Raw genomic sequence first — 23,438 nt, forward strand, 5'->3', positions numbered from 1 at the left:
GAGGCCGGTGCCTGCTGCGGGGGATGTTGTGGAACTGCCTGCAGGGTGCTGGAATTGGAGGAGCCGGCAGAGGCATTGCGGGCACCAGAGCCAATAGAGGAATGACTATGGGTGTTGGTGGGAGGGCCCCATCTGGGGGGCTCGCATCAGCGCTAGGAACCTTTCGAAGAACCTATCTTCGGAGGCTGAAGAGGTGGCAGGTGATATTGACGGAGTGGCTGCGGGCTGCTGGAGCCGGGGCATGCTCTGTCTGGGGTGCAGGGGAAACCTGCCGTGCGCTGCTGATGGATAAACTGTAGGCCATGTACCTGGTTGACACCAGTCCCATCTTGTGACTCGTTCTTCCACCCGCTCCGAAAGAGAGAATATCAGACGAGCGGCTATCTTGTCTGGCGCGGAGGCCATTTTGTCGAGCTGCGTGTCAAAGTCGTGCCTGGCTCATTGGACCCAGCCCCGTCCAAGACACTTGGTTTCGGAACATAAGGCCTATCCCCGCACCTCAGGCCTAGACCTGGAAGGCGTATTGCCCTCGGCTGAACTGCCGGTAGTGCTGTGTGAAGGCACCCCCTCATACATGATGCCGGCGGTAGTAGGACATTGCCCCTCGGGTGTAACCCCGGTAAAAGAAGCCTGCTAACGGGTGAGGAAGATTTATCATAGAAATGAAAATATACCCTAACATAGTGGGATTGGTGGGCTGGTTTAGACCAGCCCATCTGTATGTGGGTATAATTAGAAAAGACCCTATTCCTACACTGTATTCTTCTCAGATTTTAGAAGCAGCAGCTTTGCATGGATTATTTCTTGCCATTTTCCTATGGGTGCAGCAGTTTAAAGACCAGGTTTTGCTCCACTGGTTGAACCTTGGAGCTTGGGCTAATTTCTGGTTTGGATTTTCGGCCTATTTTTGGCTTGAGGTCCTTTATTTGTCCTCCTGCTTGCCTCCCTCATGGGCCTTTCCAGGGTGCTTTTGCTGGGACAATATCCAATATGTTTTATTTCCTGCATTACCCCTGTAGTCGTACCTCCATGGTGACGATTGCTGCAGTCATGTGGAAGGGTGTTGAGACGGACTCCAAAACACGGGCTAAACTGCTCTTCCAGACCGTCCTTGGTCACTGTGACCATAGTCTTTGCTATGCTACTGTTGTCTATGGCTGGCCCCCCTCTTTGTTCGCCAAGCTACTGGAACCGGTCTTGCTGGGTTCTTCCGCCTTTTAGGAGTAGTCCTCGCCACTGCTTTTGCTTATGGCTTGATGGGCTCACTACTAGACAGGCAATTCTGTGTACCCTTCATCGCCAGAGGTCATCTATGGGGGTCATCTGTGGCCATGTTTGAAGTCCCTGGGCGTTAGATTCTGTAAATGCACCTGGAAATGAAGCGTAGTACCGACTGGATTGTTTAGTCTTCCTGGAACAGAATTTGCAGGAACTGACACTAAGTAAGTACCTGGGTTGTTGGTGGGTTATTCATGGTAGTTACCCTCATGTATCCAAGTGGTCCATGGCCAAGACTGTACGGTTTCCCCCTTAGTTTCCATTGAGGCGCTTCCTTCTGTGATGCATCTTCTGTGGCTCCTGGTTCTCGAACCCAGCTCTGGAGCTCTTCATTTGGGTCTTTGCTGTTCCTTCCTGTGGTGGATTAGCACCAAATCTGCACTTGTGGTGTGGAACTGGGGCTTACCTTTCTTTTACCCAAACACATGGATTGCCTATTGACTGTCCCATAGACTTCTATGGGGAAAACTTTACTTGTCCGACACTCTGCAAAGTGACTTTCGGGTACTTCCCTACACAGGACATTAATTCCTGAGCCCAGCGAGTTTTAGGCCAAAGAGTGGAATTTCAGCTTGCACCAATGATTTGTAATATATTTTTAAGGATATACACTGCATTTCTGATAAAGTGAATGCCTGATTACACTGTAAATATTTTTGGTGACACTATCAATTGTTCCCTGAAGTGTAATACCTCCGTGCTTGCACCCTAAATGACTCTGGTTTACTAGTAGCCTCTGGCTTTATTTTAGTAACTGTTCTCTCCTCTAGGCTCTTCATTTACTGTAATTTGTGAATGTGTACTTTCCAACTACAATGTCCTAGAGGTTTAGGGTCACAGTGAATAGCCTTGGCATCTAGTTTTATCCATTATAACTAGGTATTTTAATGTCTGGTTCTCATCTCTTTCCACCGCTTGTTTCTTTATTGTAATGTGACTATTTCCATGAAGTGGACCTACAATACAGTAAATGAGGGGGTTAGGTCTTTATGACAAGTCACTGGTTTTACACACGCGCAAGGTCGTTTTACTTTGTGTTATGTCAACCTAAAGTACTTCGTAAACTAAGGAGTATATGTGTGTAATAAATGGGTATACCTTTCAATATACTAGAGTGGTGTATCTTCTTTGGATAAGTCTGCCTTTGTGTCAGCCTACTTCCACCCTTTGTTGAGATAAGACTGACTGCTCGGTCACATTACCGACCTTAAGAAAAGGGTTGGCTTTCCTTCTAGGTTGGGTGTTCTTAACCGACCTTAAGGTAAGGTGTTGTACAGCCCTCAGAAGGTTGTGCAAGAACTGTCGTAATTTGTAAAAAAAATAAAAAGGCAAGGACTGACACTGATTGAGTGTGATTCTTCCCACTTTGTGAGTCCCCAGCATTTGTGCTGTACTTTTGGATTTTTGGAGTGATGCTTCTGAGTGAGTGGGAACCTTTTTCCACACTCACGCATTCTTTTACTCTAACCGTGGGAACCCTTTTTTATCTGTTTTTGATACTTTTTCATCTAGTTATTCTTTCCTCCATGTTTTCTGGCATCTACAATGTATTACTGCAGCACACAGCACTTTCGGTGCAGTGTTGCTGGAAGCTCCTTGATGCTTACCTTTTTATTTTCCCTGTGATAACACATGTTAACCAGGCAGGGACACCCCCTTTTGTCCCTCCTGTATTTTATTTTGTGAGATCATGACACCCCACCTCATGTGGAGTGCTGAGTGGAAACATTGTCTCCCTTTTCTCACTGTTTCAGTAACTTGTTAGTTACTCTTTCAAGTTTGTCTGATAGGCTGGTGGCAGTGCGCCTTTTTGCAAGAGGTTTTTGGGACTTTTGTTGCAAGCTGCCATCGCAGTTGCAACAGGGGACCCTAGGGTCACCATTGGCCTAAAATGGTGGCTGTACTTTTCTAAGCCCAGTTCATGATGACTTGTTCTTACGTGAGCCTTCTTCTGCCTGCCTGGGTAGGGGAGGTCTTGATAGGTGTATTTGCCAGCAACCAGTTTCAACCCCCCAGAGTTGCATGAAAGGCTTGTCTGGTGATCGGTGGGCTCAGCCAGTTTTGTTGCATAACAGGCAAGTGTCCTGGAGATGAACCCCACAGTCGACCACTGGACTGAAGATATGAAGAGGAATTTGTAGAAGGACGTCCCAGCAACTTCCAAGCGACCACCAGTTCAGTTGAATGACCGCTGCCAACCCTACCCGAATTTTGAACAGGGAAGATCTCTTGAAGACGACTTCCTCCCCTGGACTGGTGGGCCTTAACAGTCTCAAGACCATGTGCATTTTGTGCCATCAGACAAAGAGCTGCAACCTTCCCAAGCTGCAAACTCCCAATACCCTGGGGCCCTGTGCCATTTTGTGGTGCAACGTCTTGTGAAGCGTGGCTTCGGCTGGAACCTTGTGGGCATCCTTCTGGACCTGCAGTGACTCTTTCCCACTCCTAGAAGTCCTCTCAGCTGAGTCGTGGACTGAGAACCGAGGGATGTCAACTGGACGACAACCGTCGCTGACCCAAAGTCTGTGAAGGGCTCCAACACACTAGTGCCGCAAAGATCCACTGTTGGGTGTACCCCTGCTCGAGTGCATCACTCTGTTCCCTCCAAAGTTCCTTCTTCAGCCACCGAGACCAAGAAATCCGAACTGGTGGAAACAGTTGCTTCATCTTGGGGACCATCCTGATGCACCAAGTTCTTCATTATAATGGTACTGTTCCAAGCCTAGGTTACTTACAATGGTCTCACTGTGTTGATGATGTGTTCTTGGAGGGCTGCAGTTAAGCTGTTACATGCAGCCTTCCACCTTCCAGGGGTGAATCACTCCGTGGGCTCCAACTTGATAAACCGTTACTTGCCTGCACACCTGAAGAAACATTCACATACTGCTCAGTCTACTGCGAACCTGCCTTTTCCTCCTCAGCCACTGGTCACTTGATGCCAGTGCCCCCCCCTTCATTCTGTGATAATCACCTAGTATAGGGATGGACTTTTTTTTATTCTATTGTGATATTACTGTGTGAATGGTGCTTACTGATTGACTTCTGAATCCTTAGTGTATATGAAATACATGTTTTCTATATATAACTTCAAGTGTTTCTTTGAGCTAAGTGTATGATCCAAGTACTGTGTGCCTCACTACAGCCCTTCTCACTCCTAGACTAAGCCTGGCTGCTCAGCTATAGCTACCAAACATTCGGGTAGTTCAGGCTAAACCTATGGGGTACAACCTTGTCACATAAGGAGGGCTTTTTCAAGTTCAGTCACAGACAGCAACTTGTGTAAAACTCCCCAAAACTCACTGAACTAGGAAAACAGAGGTGAGGAGATTTTACAATGTGTTTCTTTCCTGTCCAAGGTGGACATGGATACTATTTGCTTGTGACCACAAGACACTCACCAACAAATTATCCATTTGCTCTCCCTCCTGCGAAAAGTCAACCCCTCCCTCCGGACAGCTTTAGGTCTACTGTTCAAGCACTGGTCCTATCCCACCTGGGTGGGGGCAATGTACTCCTCGAAGGCCTCCCATCACCCTCCCTTGTAACCCTGATAAGTGTCCTACACGGGGCCACATGCCCATCAAGGCTCTACGCAGATACAACCACATCACCTTGGCCTTCACTGGCTCCCAGTGTACGCACAAATCACCTTCAAGTTTGGCTGCTGCTGCATCATCTATAAGGCAGTCACCCTCAAGTCACCCAGCTACCTCATGGAGAAACTATGCATCTCTGGTGGACAGTGCACCACCAGAAGCCAGGACATGTGCAGACTTGAAATCCGCTGCTGCAAAAAGGGAAGAACCAGAAAACAAGGCTGCCCTGCCGTTATCAGACTCGCTCCCACATTTATACACTTTGTAAAAGAACTCAAGACTCACCTCTTCAAGGAGTATGTCCTCCTCAACACCTAGGTCATCATGTTGCCCCTCCTGCCACCTGACTCGCTAGATGCCGCCAGCAGCTCTCCTCCCTGCCACCCAGAACAGCTGTACCCCCGCCCCCCTCTGTATCTTACCCCCACTATATATCTGTTCTGTTACCACTGAAAAAGCACTCCGTTATGCATTTGGAATGTTGTACACCTCTATAAAGTGCTCCATTATGTATCTGTTTTGGTGTATCCAATGTACTCACGAACACTCTTGCAGCAACATCCATTTTCTTGATGTGAATATACAATCCATGGAAAATTATAAAACCGACATCTACACTAAAATAACAGATCGGAACAATTTACTCCACAGACTCAGTTTCCACCAACCTTGTTTGATAGAAAACCTGCCATACAGCCAAATGTTTAGAGTCAAACGCATCATCAGTGAACAAATCGATTACAACACAACTACAAAAGATGGGCGAAAAATTCATCAGACGAGGGTACAAACAGGAGGAAATTGCAGGAGAAAAACAGAAAGTGGAACAGAAAAATAGAGTTGAACTACTAACAGCATCAAGAAAATCCAAAACGGAACCACCATTGGTGTTCGACACGAAATTCTCCACACAAAGCAGCCGCATAAAATCAATACTTAAGAAACACTGGCAGGTATTGTCTTGTGACCAGAGGACTGAAGAACTATTGAAAGAATAACCCACGCTTGCCTACCAACGTAATAAAATTGAGAGATCGTTTGGTACAGGCACACCAACCCAGAAAACAATTGGACACCAAACGTAACAGAACTTTTCTGTGTTTACAGTGCAGCAACTGCAGTTATGTGCACAAAGGAAATGTCATTAATCACCCTCACACTGGCAAAAAAAATTATGTTGAAATCCTTTGCTACATATCCAATATTATCTATGCAATCAAATATCCATGTGGACAATACTATGTCGGACAGTCACAAAAGAAAGACAAACTTTGTTGGAACGAACACCGCTCCTGTATACGCAATAAAAAAACTTGAACTCACCCGTTGCAAGACATTGGCTCAATAAGACACACAATTTGGCGCAAATTTGTTTCCCAATATTGGAGGTGGTTCCGAAAAATTTGCAGCATGAAAACATTCAGATTAAACTGGACAGAAGGGAATGTTTTTGGATCGAACATTTGAGGACCGAGGATTGAATGATGAGATCAATTGGGCATGTTTCCACATGTGCAGGATTTATGTATCACACAGTGTACTACTCTCTACATCATTCAACACATATGAGACATTATGTATATTTTTACAGCTGCACCAGCAACCTGATGGATCTACCCGTTACCTTGATTCTACATGAGTGGTTTGAGATATGCTCTCCCACCGCATAGTGTGAAATTCTCGAAATGCATATTAATGTAGGGTACACACAACATTTCACCCCACTAAACACCCATCAAGATACAAACACCGCTCATTATCAGGCTTTTGCAGCATATCTGTAAGAACCCGCAGTTTCACATAGTCACAGGAAATCTTATTTCCGCATTTCACCATTTGTTTTTTTATAATCATTTCGACACTCGCATTTAATAATTCAGCAACTGCAGTGCACCATTGTACTTCAATACTAAATATCTTGCAGTATCACATAAGTGCCTCGCCCGTCCCCCTTCCATGGGGATGCGCGACGCGAGGCATCGGAACGCCAGCACGCCTGCTGCCGTTCCGTTACACCACTTTGGGTTGCCATGAGAACCGAATACAACAAAACTCCATTACTGCGGCGCACACAAATACTAACAAATGTTCTTCCTGCTGTCACCGACTGCAGCACGTATCAGTAAGCCTTTATCCGTTCACTAATTTAATTTGCCACAATCTGCAACCATCTCAATCACAATGACCACACTAAAACCACATAACTTAATCTCTCGCAGCACAGCGATTTAAGAAAGAAGCAAGCATCGGTAAGCCTTCATTCTTTCATTAATTGTACGTGCTTTAACCTGCAAGTACCACGCACGCTATGACCATACTAAGCCTACATTACTCGATTTTTCGCAGCACAGCTATTCGAGAAAGACGTTCTCATATGGAAGCAGTGTCAAAATCCATGAAATATTATTAAGGTACTTTGAACAAAATAGAGAAATCTTGCACACAGTGCATCGAGTAATGTTAGCTCAGTTGGTTTATAGTGCACAATACCAACCAAATATTCTTTTTTTTTCCTTCCATTTTTTCTTTCATTCAAAACTCCATACACTGAAATATACTTTCATAATGGGTACGTATACATACGCTTACCATTTACTATTATGTGACGCCTTTTTTTTTTACATATGTTAATCTGAAAACCTTTATGATCTAAATGCATTGTGTGCCTAATGATTTATTTTATTTCTGATACGTTTTCCTATATGTAATTCACATAATTCCTGGTATCTCCACCTGTATATATTTTGAATACAAAAGTGTGGTTAACACCCTGAAGAAGGAGTTGCACTCCGAAATGCATTGGCATTAAATTAACTGCACACCAATCTTACCAGTTTGCTTCTTGGTTTTCACCTGATAGGATGCCAACCACAAATTCTCAGTGTATCTTAAATCTGAGCACAACTAAAGAAATCTTCGAAGATTTTGAAGTTTATGTAATTGAATTAGTTTCGACAGAACTATCATAGCTCATCACGAGCCTCACTGCGAGCGCCAGACCTAGCTGGATAGTCTTATCCAACTTCATCTTGTACATTGTGTGTACACAGGGTCCTGGTGTAAGAGGACCCTACATCAGTCCGGCTGCTCCAGAAGTGTAACTACCCAATCAACAAATTAGAGGAACTCTTGATAAACTAAAGATGGTGCCCATCTCTCTCCCCCCTCATCTGTTTTGATGTATACCTCTGTAAAACGCTTCATTGCTTCTCGAAGCTAGGTCCGCGCTCAAATATCCAGGCCTTACAAGTGATCCAAAACAATGCTGTCCGTATTGTAAAAAGGAAATGTAAAAGAGACCACATCTCAGACAGCCGAAGAGATCTCCGCTGGCTTCCTGTTGCTGCCCGCCTCAAATTCAAAGTGGCCTCACTTCCCAAAAGGCTTTACATGGCACGCTCCCTTCGTACATCAAAGAGCTTGTTTCTCCTTATGACCCCCCCCCCAAAGAAAACTACGTACATCGTCTTTAGCGCTGGTTAAAACCCCTAAATTCAACCTTACTAACTGCTTAGGTAGATTGTTCCCTATTATGGCTGCCAAAGGCTGGAACTTCTTTCCCTTAGACCTCAGACTTTTGAAGGAATTCAATATGTTTTGTCGGTAACGGAAGACTGCTCTCTTCAATTAAGACTCCTCGATGACTCCCCCCTGCTGTCCTGTCCTTCCTTTCGTCTGTGTTTTTATGTCCTGGCCCCCCAATGCCTGCGCTCTACGGAGGCTTATAAAGAAATAAAAAATATATATAATAATCGATGTGAGCCCCCAGATCACCAGGGAAGCATCAGAGACAATCACGGCTTGGTAGAATTGGGATTAAATGGTTGCCCCTAAAAGGAGGTTGTTTCAAAAAGTCTACACATTGTTGTTTTTTTTTTTAAAATCATTTGTGGTGGTTGGCTTTATTTAAGCCTTTCACCATACAATTCAAGAAAAGGAACAAAAGAAAGGGAAAAAGAAATACAAACATTAAAAATAAAAAATAAAGAGAGAGAGGCCTCTAAAGGAGATAACAGATGTTTACAAACCACCAAACCCCGACAATGTCATTTGTCAAACAGTTAACTGCAAAATAGTAACAGGGGGTAGAGGCAGATGACAATATCCCCTAAAAGCCGATAAAAGCAGTGATAAAAAAAGACCACGTCTTCATATCTCACAAATGGCTATTTTTCATTAATTCAAAAACATTTTTCAAGTAGTTGATCAGGGCGATAATTAAGGCTGTCCGTTCCCCCTGCATAAAAAGGATCCACCATTCATCAGGGGTAACTGTATTTCTCCAAAGAATTTGCCCAGCAATCTAGATCGTGTTCCTACTAGCTCCTTACAGTACAGAAGCAGATGTTGAAGAGTTTCCTTTCCAGTGTTCACATTACAAAGCCTGCCGCAGTCACATGCATCACTCCCTTTATTCCGTGAAGTAAGGACCAAATTGGTCAGGTACAGATTAAGTCGGAATCTCATGTACAAAGATCTATACAAACTACAGGGAAAAGTTTGCAAATATTCTGGCAAGATGTTACAGGACCTACACAGGCACCAATTGAGGATATAGTTTAAACTACCTGCGTTGCTCCCAAGTCTCAATCCAGTCTAATCGTCAAATTCTGGTTTTTACTGACATCGGATTAGTCAGCAATTGCCCTTCTGTGGTATCCAAGTTTGACAGTGCCCCCATGCAAGCACTTTTCCACTTCTACAGAATTCGAACATGCCCTCTAAGAGGGCTCTCTTCACCAGGCCAAAGCCTCTTATCAGTGTCGCAGATATACACTTAAAGTATAGTGCCAGGCTTTTCCACATCACTGTAGCCTGTAGAGAAATCAGACCCAGTACCAATTGTACCGCCTGTATCAGGACACAATTTGGGATCCTCAGGACTATTTTCCAGAACAAGCTTTCTAGAGAGCGCCACATATTGATTCATAGAGAGAAGAAGGCTCCTGCACAATATGATTGTTACTACCTTTATTCTGTAGAATGTTACCCCAGGCACCATGGAGAATCTCCCATACTTTCTCAAGAGGAGGCGCCCATGGCATACAAGGGCCATTATTTTCGCTCTCTTTCATAGCTTCTTGTGGCGCGTTCCTCAAGCCATTGTTTATACACCTCCCCAAATAGATGAACGTGTCAATTCGAGTCAGTCTTTTGTTATCCATATACCATAATGCGTTATTAGTTCTTCCCTTTGAAGGCTGCAGGATCACGATTTGTGATTTCATTGCATTGACTTTCAAGCCATTTGCCTTTACATAGGCTACCAGAGCATTAAGTTTGATCGATTAGCACGTCCACGTACAACAGACGCTCTAGGGACACTGAGTTGATCCTTGGTGGAAAACACCGGGCTTTGCTTAGTTCTTCTGGCAAGTCAGAAATAAAAAGGTTAAACAATGCTGGTGCCAACAGGCAACACTGTTTTAAGCCCCTATTTGTTGGTATGGGGCGTGCAAGTGTTCCATTCTGATCCAGTTTTATGGGCAGCCAGGTCTCCGAGTAGAGGTCGCGTATGGCTTCCATGATATCGATTGGGCATCCCCAGGTCTCGAATTTGGCCCATAGTAAGTCTCTGTTGATTGAGTCGAAGGCCTGAGCCAGATCTATAAAGGCCAGGTATACCTTAGATTTAGTCTTTTTAGATTGCATTTTTAACACGTGTATCAGGAACATTTTCAAAGATGTGCAATCACCCTGATGAATCCCGACTGGAGAACGTCAAAACGACCACACTTGGTAGCCCAGGCCTCAAGGTCTCTCAAAACAAATTTTCCAGACAGCTTACCCGCAACATCAAGAAGGACGATAATGCAGTAGTTTCTAGGGTCCGTCCTATCTCCCTTCTTGAAAATTGGGACCACTATCAAAGTCTTCCATGATCCCGGTATCCTGCTTTTGGCATGTGATTTGGTTGAATGGGATCCACAAAAAGTCAGACCACGACTCCAGTTCTTCCTTAGGAGTGGCGTTAGTCAGTGCATTGGGTCCAGGTGCCCTTGAATTACTAGCTTTCCTGATGAAGATGTCCTCCTAGTCAATAGTAAAGGTCTGTTGCCTCCGGCCTTGGTCATGTACTTGGGTTAGCCCTTCACTCTCTTCACATTTAATAATGTGGAAAACTGTTGGACCCAAGTAGACTCCGCTACTGCAGTTGTCTGAAGCGACTGCTGCGAAGAGTACAATGAATTTACTAATTTCCAAATCTCACCTGATTTCTGGCTTGCAATTTTTCTGAGCATTTGGTTAAGCATCCTCTTGCCACATTTTTAACATTCGAGCCTTCACCCAATTTTTGTACTTACATTTGCTTTCTTTCACCAGAGTTGAACATGGCGGGATAACCCCCCTTTAACCTTGTTAACTCAGATTTTAGTTTCCTCTTTTCCATGACAAGCTCTCCATTGTAGCAGTGTTTGTGTGAGAAAGTGTTTTGAGCGACTTTCCTGGTGTCAAAAAAGTTATTTAGCAATTTCAAATATTCCAGTATTGCTTGCTGATTTCCATTAATTGGCTTTTCTATATGGTTTGAGAGCTGGTCTATCGGCCCTGGGAAAGGGAAGTCGAAAATTGATATATTTCAGCAGGGAATCCTTGTACTAAAGTACAGGTAAGCCTTACTATGTTCTGGTCACTGTTCCTGGTAGATAATACTTCCAGGGCAGACACCCAAGGGAGTAGATTTCCTGACACGTAAAATAGTCCCAAACTTTGGTACAATCACCATTTTTCCATGTTGGATGAGCCAGGATTATGTCCCCTGGTGTGCCCATTTAAGCGCTGCAAACTTCTTCTGCCCATAATGATCCTTTTAATTTGACTTTACTACGAGCTTCATTTTCTTTTACGCAAGATTTCTGGTTAGTCTCTCCGATACTCATGTTAAAATCTCCACATACAATTATAATTGGATCCGGTGAGGTTTCACTGCAGTTATAAATCAAGTGCATGATTGTATGAATGAAAGTTGCCTCTTCGATTCCCAGTGAGTTCCAGTAGGTGTTACATACCATCAACCATTCGTTGCCTATTGTTCTTAAATTGGTAGTTTGAATCTGTAGCACTTGGAAATATGGGTTCCAGCTCAGTACTTTCATCATTTCTAATGATCTTCCGTTTTTCACCAATGTTAGCAAGCCTAATGTTGGTCTGCCTTTGCACCCCCTCTTAGCTGGATTCAGATACACTGTAAAACCCTCCAGTATTGGGGCTGTAAGTAACCAAGTTTCCTGTAGGCAGATAGTCATCCCGTATCAATTAATAGTTTGCAAACAAATGCCCAAATCGTCTCGTGTACCAACTGCCCACAATCAGATTAGGCCTCGATTGGCGATTGCTTAGTTAGGCTCCACTTTTGTTTAACACAAGCGCTTCCAATAGCAGGACCAGGAGGCTTTCTTCTTCACTTCAGACTATCGATTCTAACTTTTCTAACTGGTGCTTCAGCCCATAGTATGGTTTTAAAATCTTAAAATACAGGTTTTCTCCCTCCTTGGAACCAGAATTTTTGGCATTTGAGTCAGGGTTTCCTTTTACATTTTTAACCCATGATTCTTGGGGCTCGTTACTGGATCGGGTCTTCACCATTGATGCTTTTCTCTATGTTCCTCCTATCGCCTGGCCTTTCAAATACGTCTCAACCCAGTGAGAGGAATAGGTGGGCCTCTTCTCAAATGGCTTGCTTTATTAAATTTGATTCCAAGTGGACCGCTACTTTGTCGAGGCACCCTTCACTTAGGAATTCCACTCTTGCTAGATCATTAGTTGAGAGTAGTCACAGTCTTGAAATATGGTGTAGCATTCGAAGAACATTATATCTGTTCGTTATTTGGCCATCTATGTGAAGAATCCTCTCCAAGATGTACATTTTTCCCACCTCTGCTTTCTTTACTCCCTCTGTCTCGCAATCTAGTACCCTGCTGAGTGGTTATTTGACAGGGGTGATATGGTCATCCCTTTCTCTTCCAGCATCGAGAAGTTAGCCCTGCATCCTTTCCGACTTCCTGTCATTGCGTCCACTTTTCCATCCAAATCAAATGCCAAGCAGGCCCCTTTAGGCACCTGCTTAGACCTGTGCTCCACGTTCTTTGCCACACTTTTTTGTTACAATGTCCTAAAGGAAACTTCTGTTTTCCACACTTCGCTTTTTGCAGATAGTCTGGTTTACTGTCTTTGACTCAAACCCTTTGGTCCGTTGGCAAGTAACCCACCAATACAGGACTGCAACGCCTTGAATCCTCGTCGGTATCTTCCACACTCATATGTTCAATACTCCTGTTTGCCATTTATAGCGACAACCCTTTGGCACATCACCAGACGATCTTCCACTACTTGGGTGCTGGATCATCTAGGTCCTCCACGCCAGAGTACACAGATGGCTCTGAGTGCTTCTATGCCATCCTCTTCAAAAGAAGGCCTGTCATTGTTTTATTTTCGAGGTATTAGCTATCCCTTCACTATCCCCTCTCTGGGCAAACTTCTGTGCAGTATTAGTTTTGGGCTAAGTGGGAAATGCAAATTACTGATGAACCTCTGAGAATTGTTCCATTTAAACCTTAGGTTGTTTCATTTCTCATTTTGTGTTTGAGGATCATGATGTTGCTGTTGTTTAAGGCATGTTTTATTTTTCCTTTTTGCTTTTACAACCATCAGGTACATTTCTTTCCAATTGTGGTTGTGATAGTAACCCTGTGGGGCACTCGATCAATAAGGCCACACGCAGTCTCCGGTTCAGTGTTTAACTGTTGTATTCTAGTACTGAGCCATCCTGAACTTTGTCCCGCATGATGTTTGCAGCCTTTGTTTGACTTGCCTTATGTGGCGTTTCATGTGAGAATTCAACGATGTCGGTGTGGCTGTTTCTGCAAAATCATAGGAACTCTTTCCAAGGTGTCCGGACGAGAAGGTTTATCTATATCAATGTTCTCAGCTAATTGCAAACGTTTCTGGGGGTCCATAAAGCTCCCTTCCAACAACCAACTTGGGAGGTCCTCCCAAAGAACATTGTGCTCCTAGGTCAAGACTGACTCCAGACTGTCTCTTGGACTCCCTCTCTTCATTTAGAGGGTCCAGAATGCTGAAAAATATGTTTGTGGTCTCTTCCCTTGTTTTGTCCAGGTTTCGCTGAACCGCTGACACAAAACCTTCAACATACAGCATTTTAGAGTGCAGCATTTCAATAAGCGTTGACCGTTTAAGTTGGTCACTTATAGATTCACATAATGACAGTAAAGGGGCAAGAGTGATCGTTAAAGCTGCCAAGTTATCCAAGGGGATTCCTTGCCCTGGCAGATTCCCTTCACTTTAACCCGTTCAGAGTGGGCCTGTGAACCACCAACCTCATAAGGGCTGTTTGGGGAACCAAGGCCAGAGGAGACACTTGAAGAGGAAGAGGAGGAGGAGGAAGAGAACCTGGAGCTGGATTCATCAGCTCTCATCCTTTACTTTTGCTCCAGCATCCCCTGGGGACGTAGCCGCTCAGATTGTTTCTCCACTTGAGACGTTCGTTGTTGATTGGCAAGTCTCTTGGGCATTGGGGTGCGCAAAGCCTGTTTTTGGCACTCTGGTCGAACTTGGGCAACTTTTACTTGGAACAATACAGCCTTCGCATTCTTCAATGGCTCCTTGTTCCCTTAAGGCTCCTCAAGACTGGAGCTAGCCCTCCTTGCTTCGATTCCCTTTCCCTTATACAATCCCAAGACTTCGACTTGGCCACTGGTCTTACTTTGCAATTGTTCCAAGAGTTTAAACTTTCTAGTAACTCCTCGTCCTTCACTTCGCTGGCACCTTTTCCAATAGTAACTTGAGGAACTGGTGGGCCCCTTTCGCCCAGGTGGGCTTGGTTTCTGTAATGTAATTTGTATAACCCATATTAAAACCCAAACCTGCTGGTTGCCAGCAGGTCACTCCTTTGGAACAGTTTGGCCTTTTGGGGCTTAGCTGAGACCTCCGAGTCTGCCCTCTCTGCAGAAATAAGGGGAGATGCAGTAAATTATAAGTTACTCACCGTAGTGACTTACGTACTCTTATTCCATAGTCCCCTTTCCTCCATAGTGTATGAGTGTCCCTTCCAAGGGATGGGAGACAGAACTTTTTTCACCAGAAAAAACCTTCCCCTTTAAATTTAGAGGCACGTGGGAGCGCGGCCCAGGGAGCATGCGCTGCTCTGACTCCACCCTCCGGCGCCACACCTCAGTCCACATTGACGCGTCGACAAAAGATTTAACATTGCCTAATGACACCAGTATTATTAGGGGGGTGGTTGGTAGGATGTATGGAGGAAAGGGGACTATGGACTAAGAGTCACTACGGTGAGTAACTTATAATTAGACTTACGTCTCGTCCCCTTTCCGCCATACTGTATGGGCGATACAACTGATTGTAGCCCCAGAGTGGAGAGGAGACCCTCCTTAAGCAAACAGGTTCCTGAGAACCGCCTGTCCGAAAGCCGCATCAGATCTAGAGCCGGCATCTAAACAGTAATGCTTGCAGAAAGCCGAGGGGGAGGCCCAAGTGGCCGCCCTGCTTATGACTTGCCAAGGGACATGGCACTGGACTGCGATGGCCGTTGCCTTGGCCCTGACTGCGTGGGCATACATGTTGGCCGGGAGCGGCTTGTGCTGGCCCTCGTACGCTTTCTCGATGGCAGAGACCATCCAGCGGGATATGGAGGCCCTGGAGGCCTGATAGCCTGGCCTCGAGCCTACGAAAGTGACAGAGCGTCCAACTTGCGGAAACCCTTGGCCCTGTCCAAGTAGAATTTTAGGGCACGCCTGACATCCAGGCAGTGCAGCACTCTGTGCGTCATCCTTGGGATCGGGCAAAAAAGGTTGGGAGGACTATTTCTTCGTTCAAGTGAAATGCAGATGGAACCTTGGGCAGAAATGCCGGGTATCTTTTTGAAAGGTGGTATATGGTTCAGAGGCGACCAACGGCTAGATCTCGCTGACTCTTCAAGACGAGGTAAGACCGACTAGTAAGGCAGTCTTGATGGTGACAAGCCTAATGTCCATGGACGCCAGTGGCTCAAATGGTTTGTGCATCAGGGCGCCCAAGACTATGTTAAGGTCCCACACAGGGTGCGTTCTCTTGATGGGCGGGTAGAGCCTAGCGAGACCAGTCAGATGTTTCTCGACTATAGGGTTGGAGCAGGAAAAGATGCTTTCCTCAGAGTTCCTGTAAGCTCCGATGGCTGCAAGGTATGTGCGGCAGGTGTCCACCTGTACAGCCGAATGAGCGAGTTGTGCCGAAAAGGAGAGCACGTCGTCCAAACGGCAGGCCAAGGGTTCGATTCCCCTGGAGTCTGATCAGTGGCAGAATCTGGTCCATTTGCTTTTGTTCAGGGCCCTGGTGGCCTTGCTCCTGGCGCCCTGTATAATCTCCAGATTGGCCTGTGAAAGGCTAAGAGGCCGAAGCGTTACCTGCTCAGGTACCACGCTGTGAGGGTGTGTTTCCCTGGCGCGGGCTGGATGATTCTGCCCCCCCCTGCTGCACCAGATGATGTGCTGGGCCCATCGGAATGTGTATGGGGGGCACCTCCGAGAGGCTGAGTAGTTCCAAAAACCCTGGTCATGCCGGCCACCATGGAGCTATCGGAATGATGAGTCGTCGGTGAGACTCCTTGATCTTGCAAATTACCCTGTGGATCAGGGGAGTAGGCGGAAAGGCGTAGGCTTTCATGCCGGTCCACTGTAGGTGAAAAGCATCGCCTAGAGAGCCTGGGCCCTGACCCTGCCAGGATGCAAACTGGGGACACTTCTTGTTGTGCCAGGTGGCAAAGAGATCCACTTGGGGGTGACCCCTCTTGTTGAAGATCTCCTGAATAACAAGGTAGTTTAGTTGCCACTCGTAATTGTCCGCTCCTAGCCTGCTGAGCCTATCCGCCTCCAGGTTGGATTCCCCGTGGAGGTGGACCGCCGAGAGGTAAATTTCGTTTTCCAAGGCCCATTCCCACATGCTGATCACCAGTCTGCACAGAGGAGGGGATCTGGTGCCTCACTGCTTATTGATATAGTACATGCTGGTCGAGTTGTCTGTCTTGATGCAGACAACCTTGCCCTTGAGAAGAGATAGGAATGCTCTGCGCGCTAGCCAGATGGCGTTCAGCTCCAACCAATTGATGTGGTATTCTGGTCCTGTCCAGGTGCCGGGTACCGAGAGATCGTCCAGCCTTTGAGCGAGGAGTCTGTGGTGATGGTGGCCTGCGGAGAGGGCGGCTGAAAGGGCTTGCACGTCCGTAGGTTGCAGTCCATGGACCACCAAGTGAGGTCCGGGTGGAGAGATGGAGGAACGTTGATCATCTCGGATTGCGAGCCCCGCTCCCGATTCCATGTGGCTGCAAAGTGCAGATGAATCCACTCATCCTTAGTCTTGTGTGCGGCACGGCTAACAGAACCGCCGCTAGTAGACGCAGGAGATGTTGGTACCACCATGCCGAGGTCACCTCTCTGCTGAGGAAGTGGGCGGTGGCCCTCTTGATGGCTGAGTTCTTGTCTTCCGACGGGAAAACCCTCTCGGAGCACGTGCTCCTAATGAGTCCCAGGAATGTCAGAGTCTGCGTAGGCTGCAGCTGCGACTTCTTGAGGTTGAGCGAGAAGCCCAGGTCATGCAGTGTGTTTGTAAGAGTGGTGAACCGCTTCCGGAGATGTGGCTCTGACGAGCCAGTCGTCGAGGTATGGTAGATGTGGAGGTCCTGCACTCTGAGGAGGTAGAGACTCTGGGGGCCAAGTTGAGGCCAAACGGAAGGACTTTGTATTGGAAATGGTAGCCCATGATCCTGAACCGTAGGAAAGAATGATGGGGCTGCCAAATCGTGACATGTAGGTACGCGTCCTTCAGGTCCAGGGAGCAAATCCAGTCTCCCCTGTCCAATGTCTCTGCTATCAAAGCTGGCGTAACCATCTTGAATTTTTGCAGGGCTAAGGAGAGGTTGAGGGTGGAAAGGTCCAGCACAACTCTCAGGCCCGCCTGGTTCTTCTTCTGAATGGCTAAAATCCTGGAGTAGAAGCGGAAGCCTCGCTGGGAGGCTAGAACTGCCTCCACTGCCTGGCTCTCAAAGAGCGACCGGATCTCCGCCAAAAGAGTTGCTGTCCCAACCTGTGGGATTGGAGGGGAGGAGGGAGGAGAGTCTGGATAGGAAGGCGGTACCCTGTGGATACTAGGGAGAGGATCCAGGGGTCCGCGAAATTCTAATGCCAGAATTGTGCATGGAGAGCAAGCCTGCCCCACACCGTAGACACGTGGACCCGAAGGGGCGTGTCATGCCTTCTTTCCCTCGGAGGCTGAGGAGGGAGACTGGAAAAAGCCCTTCCCTCCTCACAACCCCCTTTTGTTGTTTGCGCCGGTTCTGAGACGGCAAGTGGTCCGGCTGCCTGGATCTGCATTCCTGGAAGCCGGGGGACCCTCCATATGTAAGACCCTTCTCCGAGCGCTGCTGAGATTGGGTGTACGATTTGGGCGTGGTCTTTGTAAGAATGGATAAAGACTTTGCCGTTTGTGAGCTGCTGTTCTTTTTGTCCATCTTTTCGTCCGGAGAGGAGTGGTATGGTCCCCCCCCCCTTCCCTCCCTGAACGGTAGATCTAGAATGCGCTCCTTGACATCCGGACTGAATTTCGTTGCCCGGAACCAGGCTTTTCTTCTCATGTCCGTGGCAATGCAGATGGCACGGCCTGCGGTATCGATATGCGCCACTGTGGATTCCATGACGTCATGCGCCACGAGCTTGTCTTCCGCTAGCCCCGCCTTGAAGCGAGATTGGCATTGGGTGGGGAGTTGCAGGAGGAAGTCTGCAATTTCTCGCCATAACCATTGGTTGGCGGTAGCCAGCATATCTGCGCTGGCCTGACGCAGGTGCAAGGAGGCGTTGGAGTAGATCTTCTTGCCGTACGCCTCCAAGATCTTCTCCTCCTTGCCTAGCAGCACTGCAGAGGAGGAGGCTGAGGACGACTGAGGCTTGGAGTATAGTGATGCCGCAGCGATCACAGAGGAGTGTGTCTGAGGATGGGTCGAGAGTGTATCCCCCTCCATCTGCCTGTACTTGGCGTCCAGGTGTCGATTGACCGGCTGGACCGAATGAGGCTTGAGCCAACCCTTTTTGGCCAGGGAGACTACATCGGTTTGCATTGGAATCCCTGTGTTGGCAGAGGGGCATTTCGTTAGCTCTTCAGCCAGAACCCCCTCTGCCGGCTGTTCCACCTCGGGCTGGGGGAGACCAAGGTATTCCGCCAGGCCAGCAAGACGTTCATGGAAGGAAATGGCTGAGGATGGCGTGCCTGGATCATCCTCCTCATCCGTATCCTGCGGATATGGAGGATCTTGTGGAGGAGGGGTAGAAGGCGCCGGAGGCTGGGGTACAGGGACCGCAGCTGGAGGCGGCAGAGATTGCAGAGTTGGCAGTGTAGCCAGAGGAGGCGGCTGCACCGAGGACAGGGGGCCCGATGGAGGTATCTGTGGTGCCGTTAGCATGTCGGGGAGGACTTCCCTGACATTGTCTTTGATAACCCCCATCTGAGGCGACCTCATGAGGCCGAGAAACTTCTCGAAGAGCACCTCCTCACTGGCCAAAGAGGTGGCAGTGGGTACCGACAGGGTAGCGGGGGCCGTTGCATACCCTGTCCATATGGACACAAAGGAAAGTTGCTCTGTGCAAATGAAGGGTAGACTGTAGGCCACGTACCTGGTTGAAGCCAGTCCCACCTCATTCTTCGCCGAATTCGTGGAATGGCGTCGGACGGGTGCACCTTTCTGGCATGGCGGCCATTTTGTCGAGCTGCCTGCCACGTGTCTGCGACGTGTTGCTCAGCCCGCTGGGCCTGTCCTCGTCCAAGACTCTTGTGTGTAGATCACGAGGCCTACTCTGCTCCTCAGGCCTCGGCCCGGTAGGTGACACAGGCCGGTAGCTGTAGGAGCCTCGGGGCACGTGCCCGTGGAAGGACCTGGCCCGTCTCTCGCGCGGGAGAGTCCCTGGGAAGGAGTCTCCCTTGCGGGGTGCGCTGGAAAATATCAGCCCTACCTTGGGCCTGGTCGATGCTTCACGAAGTTCTTGATATCCTCTGGAAGAGCTCCCTCCACCTGGCGAGTCTGTTCTTCAGCGCCTTCGAGGACAGCGAGTCACACGCCGAACATGATTGCCAACCGTGGTCTGAGCCAAGGCAACGTAGGCAGAGGGCATGGGGTCTGAAGTTGGGAAGAGCCCGTTGCAGGATGGACACCTGCTGAACCCTGTGGAAGTCGGCATGCGCCGGGGAGGAGCGTGGCGCCTGAGGACTAAGTACCTGAATTATGGGTAAGACAAAAAGAAAAGACAAAGAAGAAGTATCCATGCGTGGAATTACATGGCCGAAGCCAAACCCAGGAGTGCTGGTGAATTTGGCACGTTCCGGTCGACGCGGAAAAGGGGACTGAGGTGTGGCGCCAGAGGGCAGAGTCAGGGCAGCGCATGCCCCGCACGCCTCTAAATTTAAAGGGGAAGAAGGTTTTTTCTAGTGAAAAAGGTTCCATCACCCGTCCCTTGGAAGGGACGCCCATACAGTATGGAGAAAAGGGGACGGGACGTAAGAGTTTTATTTTTTTGCCTTATTTATCCCAAGAGAGTCTTAATTTAGAAAAGGAGCATTTGGAATATGTTCCAGTAATTTCACTCCACCCTTGTCCCCCACCCCCATTTGCAACAGCAAAGGGGCAGTGGCAATCCCCACCACCCGTGAAAAGTTTCCCCCATGAGTTAGTGATGTAGTCTCTAACATTAGTCCTGGCCTCAACTCAGGTGTTGTGTCATTCTGATCAACCGCCGGCAACTATGGCAGGCTCTGGGTGGGCCGCAATGTTGAATCATTATCCTCAGATTTAGTCAGTTGAGGGACCTTTTTACTTCCCTGTCCCAATGCAGGGGTCCCGAGCACAGGCCCGGTTTGTTGATCTAAATCACATTTTCATTGAGAGGAGGGGAGGAGAGGTGGGGTCGTCTGTTTAGGAAAATCTTGCTCCTCCAGATACTGAGCAGCAGACTCTGTCGCAAGAACATCGATCAAGAACGGGGCTGAAGGAGAACAAGTTGCAGCGGTGGAATCTATTCTTAACTGGTCATTTAAGTAATCGTCAACAGCAGGGCAGAGAGCATTGCAAAGCATAGGAGGGTTAGGTATTTCACTAGGGTAATCACTAACCCCTGTGGCAACCATCACTTAGTTCGAATCCGCTCTCTGTTGGCACACAACGGCCAACACTCGGCCAACACTCGGCCAACACTCGGCCAACACTCGGCTAACACTCGGCTAACACTCGGCTAACACTCGGCTAACACTTGGCTAACGTGTCGAGTTAATGAAGGCTCCTCCTTGTGGCACAGGTAGGCCGGGACAACAGACTTCCGAGCTCCCAGCTACAGCAGATCAGGCAACTGCTAACTCTAGTCTAACACTCTGTGTCTACAAATGAGCAGCTGGCAAGAAACAGGAAAGAGGTTTCATAGATATTGCACATGGCCTGATGTGTCCACGGCAGGCAACAGATATAAAAATTATTATGAGGAACAATGAAATCACAAGATGCAATCTCTTGCATGAGACAGATGGGCCTGCTTGATAGAACAGACAATGTTAGATATGCTGGACTCCAGCTGATGGAGGGACCATGTACTAATATCCAGACTGACTCAATTGGTTTTAGGTGGTATGATGGGATGAGTGAAGGCTTCAACGATCAGCTAGGTGGTTCTGTGCTGGACTAATTGAGATGAGGTAAATTCCTCCTTGCTGTTTTTGAACAACCAGCCATGTAACAATGCTACAACATCAACTCTCTAATTTCCGTGAATCCAGGATGCAACTACAGACTTTACCAAAGACTCTGAGCAAAGGTGAGTGAAAGGAAGACACGCTTCTCGACAATGGTACCTGCCCAACAGAAAACCAAGGAATTGATTGCGACAGCAGTTGTATGCATCCTGTAATTCGAGATACAAACGATCTTGGACTGTAAAGCTTCACTTCAATTGTGGACCTGGCATTAAACGGAGGAAGTAAGCAAAGCGGTTCATAGAAAAATGGTGTAGCCCATTCTCTTTCTGAAACTCTTTCAGCTGTTACTTTGAACAATAATACAGATGCACCTCACAGCAGGATATCCCGATGGGACAATTAAGGAGGCGGTTACAAAAAAAGGAATAGGATTAAGGAGAAACTAGCCTTTTTGGGCCGAGTAGCTGGCATGGATACCTGATCTGAAGCAACATATGTCCAGAGGCTTCAACACTGTCCTCACCTAGCTTCTTGAACCTCTGTTGCATCTTCGCCAGAAAAGTATCTGCTGCCATAGATACACCTCCCACAGAAAGAATAAGTAGAAAGAAGGTTTGCACCTGGCACAAGAATTTGCAGAATTTGGACTTACAGGAAATGTGTTTAAAATATGTATGGTCTCTGAAATGTTTGGACAGTTATTTGATAGCCTCTTATCCTACTGGTTTTTCTGCCATCAGTACAATAAAGTCTGAAGTCATTAGTGGGGGGACTGTACCCTTTACAGAAAATCTACATTTGCTAAAATTGTGGGGCTCAAGAACAACTGTCAATTCAAGCAAATCAGTTACTCCATTTAGGATGACAAGGGAGGAGAAAAATGTATCACCTCCTCTTCCCCTGAGTTGTCTCCACCCATTCTTACCTGTTGCCTCCCCAACAGGGGCCTGTGGCACTTCCTCCCCTAGGGGACCACAATAGCAATTACCCTCACCCCACTCCCTTTTTTCGTTTTTCTTTTCACTGGACTTGCACGCTCCGAATATCACAAGGCTTAGTACGACCACTGTTCCCTTCTATTTAATCATTGTTATTTCCATTGTCTTTTTTTCGGCACCTTGTTCCCTTCACTTCTGCCTTGTGGCGCTTTGAAACACTGTTTTCTTGTATAAGCACCTTATGAATGACCAATAAATAAATACATCTCAAGGTGTAGAATCTGAGATTTTGTGCGAGACTTTTAAGGACTACAAGTACAAAATGTAGCAGAACCATAAAGGTCGACTCATGATCACAAATAAAATAGGTTATAGTTATACAGAAGAGAGTCCACCATGTTTGCATCTGGTGTCTGGAAAGTGAGCACAACACAACCTCATAAATCCTTCAGTCTTTGTGAGTGAATAGAATCTACCTTTTGAAAGATGGAGAGTGGCTGGGCTCTTGACAGCGACCAGCATGACACCTGTGCCGATTTGTCATTTGAATCCTGGCAACTGGCTCTAGTAGGCGAGGATAACAAAGTTCCTGAAAAACAAGGCAACCACTCCTGGTACACCAGCCTACCCAATGGCCAAACCAACTATCACCATTAAACTGAGCAAACCAAACAAGAGACATCTTCATTGATAATCTCCTCTCCATTACAAAGGCTAGGGGTCCTTCTAATGGGGAGAACACAGTATATTAAAGAAGGCATTAAGCATGTAATTAGCAGTTGCCCTGATTCTGCACCACAGTGACTGTCGGCTGTTTGGAAAGTCCCCAGTTTGAAGTGCTCTATTGGAAGGAACCTGTCGATATGAAACAATTTCAAAGATTTTTACA

At 47.1% G+C, this 23,438-nt stretch overlaps 1 protein-coding gene across 1 annotated transcript in view; it reads right to left on the reverse strand.

The window, feature by feature from the left end:
- The window catches only part of ERN1 (endoplasmic reticulum to nucleus signaling 1), a 749,808-nt gene that overhangs the window by 95,565 nt on the left and 630,805 nt on the right, over positions 1 to 23,438 (reverse strand). The window lies entirely within an intron of this gene.

This window comes from Ambystoma mexicanum, chromosome 3q (genome assembly GCF_040938575.1).
Source record: "Ambystoma mexicanum isolate Mex_15411 chromosome 3q, UKY_AmexF1_1, whole genome shotgun sequence".
Lineage (NCBI taxonomy): Eukaryota > Metazoa > Chordata > Amphibia > Caudata > Ambystomatidae > Ambystoma > Ambystoma mexicanum.